The sequence below is a fragment of the Pararge aegeria genome, chromosome 15, assembly GCF_905163445.1.
Source record: "Pararge aegeria chromosome 15, ilParAegt1.1, whole genome shotgun sequence".
Lineage (NCBI taxonomy): Eukaryota > Metazoa > Arthropoda > Insecta > Lepidoptera > Nymphalidae > Pararge > Pararge aegeria.
The window spans coordinates 15052667-15066689 of record NC_053194.1 but is presented as its reverse complement, the minus strand read 5'-3'; the positions used below and the strand labels follow the sequence as shown (position 1 = coordinate 15066689).

Genomic DNA, 14023 nt, shown 5'->3' with positions numbered 1-14023 from the left:
TACCTACCTTGCAGTAGCTGTTATTATTCGTAAATATTCGTTTATATTCTATAGCCGTAAAATATGATCTAAGAATGTTCAAAAACTATACTTAACACACGAAGCTGCATTGAATTTAGTACATCATTTTTCTCACGAAAAAGACGTAGTTATAGTTATTAGATACTACTTTCGGTTGTTAATGAGAAAGTTTGGATTTTGTATTCCAAACCACAACAATATAACGTATTTAGCAGAAATGGTGAAGCCTTTAAATAATACATAGGCTCGATTTATCCCTGAAAATCCAAGAGTTCCCATAGGACTTACTATAATCGAGCTAAAATAACAAACAGGCAAAGCGGTCAAATGCTTCGGGAGTGATGTATGCGTATTTTGAACTCAAGTGGGGCCCAGGTAGAAATAATATTTCTAAAATCGAAGTCTAGTCTAGACTATAGAATTGAAACTTCGATACGTTTCTGTTCGAAACTTGGCACACTGTCATGTGTCTAGATCTTAAAACCAGCGTTTAAGTTTCAATCATACAAATAATTGCATCAATACAGGCCCTACAAACATATTTTAGGACTATGCTAGGAGATAGAAGCAAGGAAAGCACCAGTAGTTTTTAAGTCGGTGCCAAGCAAAATTTAGAAAATTACTAATTAAAATTTTTTTTTCATGGTCCTAAAAATTACAGGGTCTGTATTGATGCAATTATTTGTAATTTTGATACTTAAGCGCATGTATTTAGATCTCGACACATGACAGATTAGTTTTATAATAAAGTCGGTTGTTATTAAATTTTTTTTTAATTATATTTGATTAACCAATACACTACGCATGTTACTTTCGTATTAAAAACGGCTTTTATCAGTTCTGTGGCAATCGGGTCTCTTGGGGGAATAAAGGGGTACCCTAAGGGTACTATACCATAGAAGAACAGAGACCCCACATTATCTGAGTTGCTTGTGGCGTTACATTGAAATTCAAAACTAATATTGAGTTTTGTGCAAAAGTTACCACAAATATGTATAGAATTATTGAATTGATATACATAGTCAGAAAGTCAGTCAAGAATTAGTAAAATCTGCAATTTTTTTAGGACAAAAGCGGTGTTATTTAAACGTGCGATTGTACTAGGATATTATGAATCTAAGAAGTCAATATAATTACTTAGCTTTTGACACTTGAAACTACTAAAAAGCTCTCCACAGACTCACGCAGTTCTGTTATCCTATTACACGTAGCCCACAATAAACATCTAATTCTTTTCTGCGCACCTCTGCACCCGTTTCTGTCCTCTTCTTTCCTATATAGCCCATCTCTTTCCAGTAAAGTTCGGGTTCGGAGCATCCACAGACCACAGCTCCCAGTTTTGCTAGAGAGCTCGTAGCGTACGGACGTGGTTACTGTACGTTCTGTTATCGTGTACACGTTTCGGGCGTGTTTTTACCGGGCACCTTAATGAAAAATTGATGGAAAAGCGGTCCTAACGACCCCTCCTATGCTCGCTGTGTATAGACTGTGCTCTAATTGAATATTGTGCAAGGATATTGATAACATGCCGGGTGCAATGTGAATGGTGAGTGTTACGTTACAGTGCCAATTACAGGTGGATATGATTAAATTGTGTTTGTACATTTTTATTCGTTGAAAACGTCGCATGTTATCGATAAGTTTCAGGGAAATGCCCGTAATATTCTTTAATGCTGAAATACCAGTGTTTTGACCTAAATTATTCTATGTTGACAATGGTTAATAATATTTATAGAAAATAATAAGGCTTTATAATTACTTATTATAACAATTTTCCTATATTCATGTACCTTTGAACAAATACATTTTTTCATCGTCACGTTTGTACAATACCAAAGTATTGTTGGTTTTTTATAAATATATATTATTACGACACGACAAAAAAAAATATTTTCGAGAGAACTACTAGGCCGATTTTATTAAAAATTTTGGTGTTATGTAGGTTCATTTTACGCTTATTTAACAAGTTCTACCTACCGGCACAAAGGGATGCTACAATACTAGTACGGTTACGTTATCAGGATATTTTTGCGACAAAATAAATTGTTGTATTGGTCTGAAATCTGGACGGCATTGGTTTGAAACCGTCTTATTAATCTATTTACGTACTGTCTCCTTGAATAAACTTTGAGAACACATGATTATTCACGTATAGTTAGTTTGTAAACAACACATCTTAAAACTAGGCTATCTTCCCACATAACAAACCATTTATTACATCGATGTTTTTATCATGGGGAAATCCCCGGGGATGCCCTGCGCCACGGGGAGGCGCGGAAATTATATGAGACTCTTACTGACTAACCCCTCACGGCGTTCCAACTTGTCACCTTAGACCTAGGCCACAAGAATGCTTTCACTCTCTTCCACGACCCAGCTAACATCGATAGTATCGTTTTTTTATTCTGGGGCTATCCTCATAAATATCACCGCGCCGCTAAGAAGCTTGAAGGTTATGCCAGACTAACTAATTAAGCTCCCATGGTGTTCCAACTTGTCAGCTTTGACCTAGGCCATAAGAATGCTTCCACACTCATCCACGACCCAGCTAACGACGATGGTTACGTTTTTTATTCTGGGGAAATCCTCATAGAATCATACGTGTGACAGGCACGTCGGTTATGAAGGACCAACCATACCAACTAAAACATAGGGTACTCCAACCAACCGCCATGTGTCTGAGCAACAATTTATTTATTTATTTATACTCTTTATTTGCACACAAATAAAAATACAAATAAAGAATAAAAGAAAACACAGACAGAAGAAGTATACTTATCGCTTTATAGCGATCTCTTCCAGGCAACCTTAGGATAAGGAAAACAAAAAGATAACATACTGCAGGTGACAATAACACTTTCGCACTAATCTCCTTTCAGCTAATTTCGATAGTACTTATTTTATCATATTTATTTGTTCTCGTCTGGCGGTAGGTTCGATATTGGCTAGTTACCGCGCAAAAAACGTACAGTCAAGCGATTTAGCGTTTAGGTACGATGCCGGACAAAAAACGTTTAGGGGCATGGGTTAAATTTAACTGCTATACTTCTAACAGGTTAGCATGCCGTGTAAAAACGATTATGGGTTTAATGTAACTGCTATACCCCTAACAGGTTTGCTCACTGCCATCATCGCTTACCACAAGTTTTAGTAGTAGCAGAGCTTTTTGTGACAGAGCTTTTCAGGGAAGTACTATCGCCATGCTTATTTCTGCCGCTTAGCGGCATTGTTGCAATACTGTGTTCTGAAGGGCGTAGTTGCCGGTGTAATAACAGACACACAACACCTACGCCTCAAATCGATGGTCACAGGGCGGCATGGTGCAGGACGTACTCCTTGCTGTGAAGTGTTGCTCAGTTTATAGGCGGTGGTTTTTTCAATTATCATCTGCTTGGTCCGTAAAATATTACTATAAAAAAGATTTAAAAAAAAAAGACTGCGGGTTACTTACTTGAAGTGAAACAAAAAAAAATCTCTTTAAATAATTCGACAAGTATTCAGTTATATGAATAGCATATGAAAAATAAGCTTAATTTGCTATAATAATATATCATGGAATTCCGCACAGTAACGCCTGCTTCTATCCAATAGTTATGATAGCCTAAAGCTGAAATCAACAAGGGAACTATTATTTTCCTTTTTACACCCTTTCGTGACAATAAACAATTTTGGTGCTTCACATTGTTGTACAAAAGTTCACAGTTATAATCCATAGTAAAATTGGAAATTTGAAACTGGCTCTGTGTCTTTGTTTGTTATAATATAATTCAACGGCTGCCCTGATTTTGATAAAATTTGACACGACATGAAATATAGCTTTCATTCTGTATACGAATAGAGGTTTTATCCCGGGAAGGCACTCGTGAACTGTTTCAGTGGGATTAAAAGAAATACACTTCGTTACGTTATGTACGCTTAAAAGCAAAAGCTATGTACAAACATGTTCATACATGTTTGTACATGGCTAGACGTACCTACATAAGCTATTCTGAGAAAATTCACGTTTCCCGTAGAATTGAGAAAAACTTATTTTTGTTTCGCTTATGTTATGCTTTATTTAATACATACATGCATTTTCTCCATTAATAGAGTTTTTGGTACGTAGGTCAGAAGATCTTAGGTTTTTCTCTTATGAATTTCCCACCCAAGAAGCTCACTTTATAGGCTCAATACAGTATTATTTTGAAATAAGAGATTTAAATATCTTGATCTCCCTAAAATAAAGATAACAGTTCTAAAACAAGAGTTTCAACAATATTAATATAATAATGATTTGTGGTGCTAAGCGCTGTGAGATGGGGTTGAAAGCAAAAACATAATATTATGTTAACCATATTTCTGACTTAATGGTTGTCCGATTAAGTTAAATTTTCTCGAAATGGCAACAATGACCATTACCCATAACGAGAATTTTAAGTAGGTATGTTTTCTTCATTTGAAATAAAAATAAATCTGGCCATTTTAATTTTATTATAACAAATTTGCATTGGTATTTCCACTTAGTCTAGATTCACTTTTTATTTCACATTGAACGCGTCAAAACGTTAAACCAAAAAAAAAAAAAATTGCAACGAAGGCGTCACATACCTACTGAAATCGAATTCGTTTACGTCACGCTTTTAATCAATTATTTACTGGCAATGGTTACTGTTTCGATCCTAGAGTGTAACTTTGCCACAAAAACGCACTCACTAGAGAAAGCTTGAAGTTTATTTGTACAATACAATCTAATATGAAATGCAAAAACTGTCTTTTTTTGTTTGTCTTTCCTTCCTTTACGTCCTTATTAAGTAATAATCAGCTTGATTTTTGGTAAAGAGTTAGTTGAAAGGAACGAGAGAAACTTAAGTACGTTTTATTCTCTCCCAAAGGATTTGAAAAAAAAAACGTTTTAAACGCGAACAAGAGCTAGTTGCAAAATAAAAACTATAGAAACTTTAATTCTTTAACCTATTTTGACGAGAATTTAATGAATTTACTTAGAACACCAATTATTTTTTTGGACCAAGTGCATTCAACTTTATACGGTAGATTCTTTATTAATCAGTATTTACTCTATTAATCAGTATTCGCCTCATTGTTTCTATGTTTTTGTTAACTTCAATTGCATGGATAATTTTGACTTTCTTGATTATCTTTGAAGCTGCGGTGGAAGCGTATATAATAAGTTCGGCTCTATGCTATCTCTATTTTATATCTTTACCCAAAAAATACAAGTTTATATATACAAATGTATATTTATTTGAAGTAGATATTTGCTCGTCTACTATTCACTTTTAAAGATCGAATTTTTACACTTCATACAATTGTTTAGTAATCTGGGTGTACGATTTGGGATATTTTAATTCGGTGGTTACTGTTACGTGCCTTGGAAAGTACGCTGCACGCCAAATTAATGGTAATACACTGTTTCAATAAACAAAGTTATATTGTAACATCTGATTATCTACGTGTATTTATGCAATACATCTTATTATTGTTAATAAGCCGCCAGTCAAATTTGCCCTTGACTGCAATCTCACCTGGTGGTAAGTGATGATACAGATTAAGTTGGTGTCGGGCTAACTTGTTAGTGCATATTGCAGTTATATAAAAAGAATCCCTCTGAAAAATAGGTTAACTTGCCAGAATACACGAGAACAACTTCAGCAATCTTTAAAACCGGAGACAAATATACCTTGTCATGCGAGGTTAGAAGGTCATCGAATAATCCATACTAATATTTAAAAAAACGAAAGTGTGCTTGTTTGTTTATCCTTCCTTCACGCTCTAACTCAGTAACCAATCTACATGATTTTTGGCATAGAGTTAGTTGAAAAGACGGAGAGTAACTTAGCTACTTTTAATCCTGGAAAAAATATCGAATTTCCAGGGATGCTTTACAGGAGTATTTGTATTTCTACACCCAATATCGTACTTCCTTCACGTTCTAACACAACAACCAAATGATTCACCGCAGTTTGCACCGCAGACAGCAGCTAGTAAATAATAAACAGTGGGCAGCGAATCCGCTTTCTGAGTCCAAATCCGTGGATTCGAATCCCACAACTGGACAATGTTTGTGTGATGAACATTAATGTTTTTCAGTGTCTGGGTGGCTATCTATGTACTATAAATATTTAAGTTTAATATTCATAAAACTATTCAGTTATCTTTAGTACCCATAACACAAGCTACGCTTACTTTGGGGCTAGATGGCGATGTGTGTATGGTCGTAGCATATTTATTTATTTATTTTATTTATTTCTTTAAAGGCGAGGGAAGTCTACCAAGCCACACTTGGCCAGCGTTTTTTGTTACACTACAAGTTAGCCCTTTATATATATTATAGTTTGTTGAAGGAAATCATCGTATGCATACATGCTTGGAAGTTCTCCGCGTAACGTTCTTAAAGGCGAGTAAAGTCTACCAATCTGCACAGCGTGGTTGACTAAAGGCATACGGCCTAAGCCCTTCTGGGCTTAGGCCGTATGCCTTGCCTGCGAACCTTCTCACAGAATGAGAACATTGGGACTAGATGGCGATGTGTGTATTGTCGTAGTATACTTATTTATTTTGTTTTCCGTAAGTCCACTACCAACCGCACCAAAATACTATTGCGAGCATTGCTCAGGTATTTGAATACCTAAACTCATTAGCCGAAATCATCAGAAAATATGAAATGTTTTCAGCACTTCTTTGAAATGTCAATGACATACAGGTATTTGCTATAATGTGTAATAGCGTAAAATATCTTTGAAATGAGCGGGACACCTATTATTAGTGCCCGTTTTTTGTGAACATTTTTGCAGTGTTTGTCAGTAGGTGGCTTTACTCGTTTAAAGAATATTAGCAATGCTTTTCACGTGACTAATGTTTCTGTTTTCCTCTCCACTACAGAGTTTTCCTTATAAAGAAGCAACAGATTTCTTTTTATATTATATAAGGAGTCGTGTGCTTACGTTTATATTAAATTTAAATCATATTTCGCTGACAGAAAATAACGTATGGAAAACCTGCATGCCTTAGAGTTCTTCATGTAAAGTTCTCAAAGGTTTGACAGCCGATTGGCGCAGTTTGCAGCGACCCTGCTTTCGATTCAGAGCATGAATGTTTTTCTGTGTCTGGGTGTTTATATGTATATTATAAGTATTTATGTGTTTTATTCATAAAAATATTCAACAGCTATCTTAGTACCCATAACACAAGCTACGCTTACTTTGGGGCTAGATGGCGATGTGTGTATGGTCGTAGCATATTTATTTATTTATTTTATTTATTTCTTTAAAGGCGAGGGAAGTCTACCAAGCCACACTTGGCCAGCGTTTTTTGTTACACTACAAGTTAGCCCTTTATATATATTATAGTTTGTTGAAGGAAATCATCGTATGCATACATGCTTGGAAGTTCTCCGCGTAACGTTCTTAAAGGCGAGTAAAGTCTACCAATCTGCACAGCGTGGTTGACTAAAGGCATACGGCCTAAGCCCTTCTGGGCTTAGGCCGTATGCCTTGCCTGCGAACCTTCTCACAGAATGAGAACATTCTGTAAGAAGGTCCGCAGATCCTCTGTAGAAGGCCGGTAATGAGTGAGATAGTGATGACGTTTGCAGTGTTTTTAGTGTCTTCATCTGACGTTATTTGTTACATTTCTCAACAATGGAATTATAAAAGGAGAAAACAAGAAAATTATAGAAAAAGCCAGGATTTATTTTTAAAGTACCGTCTTTCTTGTAAATACGTTAACAGTTGTCAGTAGGTGCCTCCTTTGTTTACAGAATATTAAGAATGCTTATCACGTGACTTATGTTCCTCTTTTTTCCTTCAGCACACAACAGGAAAATTATTATTATTAACGAACCCATGGTTTCCTTCGCAATGAATGGGACATTTAATATACATGTTGGTTATGCAAGTATAATTATTTCAGTGTTTCACAGTAGATGATTTCATTTGACGCTTCAACTTAGAAAGAAAAAAACGTGAGAGCCGTCACCGGACGCCTGGCAGGTGTGAAACATCGAAATTGTTTTCTTTAAGTTATTGCAGATATTGCATTATGAAAAGATAAAGCATTACGAATTTGTTCCACAAATAAAAAAAAACAACCAAATGGATAACCACTCCTTTTTGTAAGTCGGTTAATAATGACTGTTTTATTACAAAATTAATATTCATTTATTTTTTTATTATGTTTATATGTATTTTATAAGTATTTATCTATATTATTCATTAAAAAAATATCAGTCGTCTTAGCACCCATAACACAAGCTACGCTTACTTTGGGGCTAGATGGCCCTGTGTGTATTGTCGTAGTATATTTATTTATTTATTTATTTATTTTTATTGTTACATACGCAATACAAAAAATTCAATCATATAGCATGGCGATGGGTCGCCACGGCCTGTGTCGCCACGCCAAAAATCAGGTTTACCCTCCGCCTATAGATGTTTCACATCAAAAACAACAAATTGTAAGATATATTAATTTTGAAACTTGTTCACTACTATACAATTCATTCCATGCGTATTTCTGCCGCTAAGCAGCATTGATGCAATGCTGTGTTCCGCTCTGAAGAGCGTGGGTGCTTGTAATTACAGGCACATGAGGCTGAATACCTATGCCTCGGCTTGACACAGGGCGGAACGTTGCAGTACGTGTTGCATGCCCTGCGGAATTTGCTGTATTTTTGGTTTTGCGGCGTTGGTTGTCCGCTGACAGCCAGGTGAACCATCTGCTTGGTACGTCAATAAATACTACAAGAAAAAAAACATAACAAACCTATTATAGTGGCTGTGGTTATAATTTGTCATTGCGAGGGTGTTACGAAATAACAACTCGCACCCACTCTCTGCAACACGTACCAAAGTAGCGGCATATAAAGCAAATAAGCGATAAAACTATCCAGTTTAATAATGAAATAACCGAGTTAACCCGAGCCTGGGCGGTGCACGGTGGGGCATAAATTTCATCACCCCCACCTGTCGTAGCGACCACCGTTTCCGTAGAATTTGTACATTCTACGTCGCTACGTCATAGCTACGCTCCGTGGAAGTTAAACTTACGTTCACATTGGTGCTAATTAATTACTATATACAAGGTAACTTTTTTAGGGTTAAGTTTGACCTTTTTTGTAAAGCGTTTTTGCCAAGTGGTTAGACCTTCAGCATCCCGTTCGTAGGGTCGAATTCGATCCCCAGCACGCAGCTCAAATTTACGGATTTATTTCTTTTTTAATATACATAATTTAAAATAGCACACGCTTAAACGGTGAAGGAAAACAGCGTGAGGTTTTTGTACCATTCTTAAAGGCTTGTGACGTCTACTAATCCACACTAGGCCAGCACGGTGGATAACGGCCTTCTCATTCTGATAGGAGACCGTGTCCTATAGTGGGTTGTTTATTGGTTCATGATGAATAAGCCTTTTTGTATTGCCTTAAGCTTATAACACCCTGGTCGCAGTGGAATATATAATTGCGGTCTAATAGGAGGCTTCTAGTTACCTTACCGAGAAAGACATGCCGCTAAGGGATTTAGATGGGAATGCAGTCAAGGGCTAACTTATAATGAAATTTATATCTTATATCTTAGACCCAGTCTGCTATTGAAATGTTATGTCTGTTGTCCATCAATTTTCGGAATTACAATCCTTTTTAATTGATACCGGTACGCCAAAATTATGTCTGAAACTTTTATTTTAGAATAATACTTTAATAAGCGATGGAAGTAAACAAAATATTTCACATTTGCTAAAAGTGTGACAGATCGATAAAAAAATTGATAATTTTAGTCGGCGCCGAGCCACTTTAGACTTGCAGCAATCTACGACTAATTTTAGTCCTTCTGAACGCACCTTACTGTAGCTATTAAATTTCTTTGTATACTCTGTATACCTATAGCTGGTTGTGTAGCACTGTTTGTTATCCATATTGTTTAAACGTACATAGCAACATGTATTAAATTATGCTTTCTTTAGTCTAGTGGCTAGCATGAACGACTACTTATTTATTACTAACTAGAGCAGCGTGGTAGGTCTATACCCTATAACGTTCTAGCCTACGAATAACGAGGGAATGATACACTCGACTAGACTCAACACTTCTCGTCCTGCACAAAAGCACTGCCTACCCTGAAACTTTTATGTTTTTATTTTGTATGTAATTGTATATATGTATGTATTTATTTCTATTTTATTTATATTTGTATTAGTTATTTATGAATTATTGTTATATATACGGCCGACTGGCGCAGTGGGCAGCGACCCTGCTTTCTGAGTCCAAGGCCGTGGATTCGATTTCCACAACTGGAAAATGTTTGTGTGATGAACATGAATGTTTTTCAGTGTCTGGGTATTTATCTGTATATTATAAGTATTTATGTGTATTATATTCATAAAAATATTCTTCAGTAATCTAAGTACCCATAATACAAGCTACGCTTTCTTTGGGGCTAGATGGCGCTGTGTGTATTGTCGTAGTATAATTATTTAAATAAGTATGTAGTTGATCTAGTTTTTAGGACATATTTTTTAAATATTGCACCATCCCGTTTATCTAATCATTTATTTTCTTCTTTCAACAAGGGTTGTTTTGAGGAGATCGCTTAAAGCGATAAGATCACCTTTGCGCATTTTGAGTTTTGTTGTATTACGGTTTCCAATATTTATTATATGTATCCCTTAATTGTGTGCAATAAAGAATTTATCTATTTATCTAATTTTTTTTTGTTTTAATAATTACGGACTGTCGCTGACAATTAAATCAGAATAGGCTTAAACACACTGGTCTTAAGTAATTCGCAAGTTCCACTTAAAGTCATGCGAGTTCAAACGAGTTAACTGGCAGACTGTCAAATAAGTTAACAATCCCGCTACGTTATTGCAGTGTTTTTGCTAACGATGGCAACGAACACACGGGCAGTCCAACTAATAGCGTTGCTTGCTACAGGCTCTCCTTATCTCACTAGTGGAGTTACAACATTGTGTGTAATTCTGGCGCTATCTTGCTCTTGGCAACCAGATACGCTTTTTTTTACGATCGTCCTTATACAGCTTGTATCCCTATGTAGCGATAAGGCTGCCAAATCGTACCTTCTACCTTACTTGCTCTATCGTTTATCCATTTTAATTGTCGATTTTACTGTGGTGTAGCGAAAAGTTTATTCGAACACATAAGTGAGCAGCGAATAAAAGTTTTTAATCACATCTTAGCGTTAATAACTGGGAACGACTACAAAGCGTGTCGACAGAAGTCCGTCATCAATCCCCTAAAAATCACGACCATCCTGGCGCAACGGTGAGTGCTGTGAATTAAAATAGGAGGTCCCGAGGTCGATTCCCGACGAAGGCAATTTGGGAATTTATTAATTTCTGAATTTTGTCTGGTATGGTCTGGTGGGAGGCTTCGGCCGTGGCTAGTTACCACCCTACTGACAAAGACGTACCGCTAAGCGAGGGATTATGGTAGTTATACCACTAGTAGGTTTCTACGTGATTTTGCATTGGAACACAGGTTAGCCCGCTACGGTCTTAGACTGATAAGTTATGTACCAAGAGGGGAGATTGCAGTCAGGGGCTAACTTGTAGTAAAATTTAAAAAGATCACAAAAACATCCTAATATGCTCGTTTAAATATATTAGATAGATTGATAAATAGTTTACATTATATTTTGCAAACAGTAGTTCTGTTTAGTTCCTACCTCTTCATCGTACTACTACAATTTAATTACGTCAATATAAACAAATTAACTTGCGAGCGGTCCAAAAAGTTGACTTCTGAACTACGTGGGTGTAGTGTTTAGTGTTTTGCCAACGACTCTCATAAACATATACAAAAATTTATCTTTTAAATATACTAGTTTAATAGATAGTTTAGATATATTTCCCAGAGTACAGTTTAGTTTAGTTTTTCCCTCGTGATTCTCCTTGGAACTCAAAAATCTACCTAAATGGTGTCAATTTTATTAAGTTAAAAGACAATGAAAAAGTTTACTGTAACTAGTGCAGAAACTACGTTAGTGTTTTAGCGTTTTGCTGACCACTCTTATATACATACTAGCGGACCCCAGCGCCATCTGTCGGGCTGATTTGTGAATCTAAACCATCCAGGGTGCCACCCAAACGCATACCGAAAAATTCATTCAAATCGGTCCGGCCGTTTAGGAGGAGTTCAGTGACATACACACGCACACAAGAAATATATATATAAAGATTTAAATATTGCTCCTTAAATATATAAGGTAGATATATGGATCAGTTGTACTTCGCAGAGAATTGTTTAGTTTAGTTCTTCCCTAATGATTCTCCTTGGAACTAAAAACAACCTTAATTCATCATCATATCAACCCATTAACGGCCCACTACAGGGCACGGGTCTTCTCCGACAGGGAGAAGGGGTTAAGGCCGTAGTCCACCACGCTGGCCCAGTGCGGATTGGTGGACTCCTCACGCCTTTAGAGAACATTATGGAGTACTCACAGGCATGCAGGTTTCCTCACGATGTTTTGATAATTAAACTAACGCAATAATTATTGCTTGCAGCAATAAGGCCGCCTTTGCATGTCTACATTGTGTACTGTATACTCCTTACTGTTTCTTTTCCTGTATGTTATACGTGTAATAAAGCGTTTCTTCATCTTCTTCTTCTTCTAACGCAAGTGATATTTTAATTGCTTAAAGCGCTCATAACTAAGAAAAGTTAGATGTGCGTGCTGAGATTCAAACTCAGCCCCCTAGAAAGTGAAGTCGAGCTCCTACCCACTGAGCTATCACCGCTTAATTATCGTATACCTTATGCAGGTTATATTTCGCAGAGAAAAGTTTAGTTTTTCCCTCTTGATTCTTCTTTGAAATCAAAGAACAAACTAAATTGCGTCAATATAAACAAGTTAACTGGCGAGCCGTCCAAAAAGTTAACCTCCCCCTGCGTTGTTGCAGTGTTTTCGCTAACGACCGCAATGAACACACGGGCAGCCCAACTAATGGAGTTATTTGCAGGCTCTCCTTATCGCACTCCGACGAAATTACAACATTCCGTATAATTACGTACATTCTGACGCTATCACGTTACAAGAATATCCTTTTATGTAAACAACTTCTAACAACTCTTTCTCTTACCCTTCAATCTATCAACGTAAAATAATCAAAAATAAAAATTCGAATACAACCAATGAGATATAATAATAGAAAGCAATACTGTCTTGCACCCAGTATCTTAGAGAGTAATTTTAGTGCGCGCAACATGAAACTTCTTATTCTTTAATGCGTAGGAACGTTCAAATACCAAGAAGATACTTCATTATAGTCATCATAATGTTAAACAGGGCACCGGTCTCACCTTTGAGAATATTATGGTAAACTCTCAGGCATGTAGGTTTCTTCACGGTGTTTTCCTTCACCGATGAAGCAAGTGATATTTTAATTGCTTTCCACGCACATAAATTAGAAAATTTACGAGCTGCGTGCCAGCGTTTGAACTCGCCTCCCCCTATGGCAAAAGTAGAAGGATACTAATAGTATTAGAAATATGAACTTTGTTCACTCCGCGGCTAATTCAAGAGAGCCTGGCACTCTACCCATATACTATACATACTCATTGCTTTACTCAGCAATTTACAGGAAATAAGAAATGATTAAAATATCCTATACTGCTGCTCCATGAAGCTTAATTTCCTATACTCCGTAAAACGCCAAAAGCTAAAAAAAGGCTGTTACCTAAGAGTAGTTCAACTAACATTTATTATAAAACCGCAATTTATAGGAAAAATAATTGATGTTAAATCTTGTAGTAAACAAATAACAATAAAATGACCCATAATACATTATTGTAAACGACTTTTCACAAGTGGGTCAATACCAAAGTGGGTTCCATACATTTCTGGCGTTGTCCTTTTACAAATCCTCAATGATAAGAATGATACATTATACCTTCAGTGTATAGACAGAATATTTATTTATTCTTAATTTTTAACTATAAATGTTTTATATTAAATTATTTACTTTTGTGAATAAAGAAAAAATATTA

General features: G+C 36.2%; 1 protein-coding gene across 1 annotated transcript in view; it reads left to right on the top strand.

Moving 5' to 3' along the window:
* The first annotated feature begins 1377 nt into the window (after positions 1 to 1377).
* Positions 1378 to 14023, top strand: part of LOC120629871 (spondin-2) — an 80631-nt gene continuing 67985 nt past the window's right edge. Inside the window, exon 1 of the mRNA XM_039898944.1 lies at positions 1378 to 1567. The gene's annotated coding sequence lies outside the window, so the exon portion shown is untranslated. The remainder of the gene's footprint in view (positions 1568 to 14023) is intronic.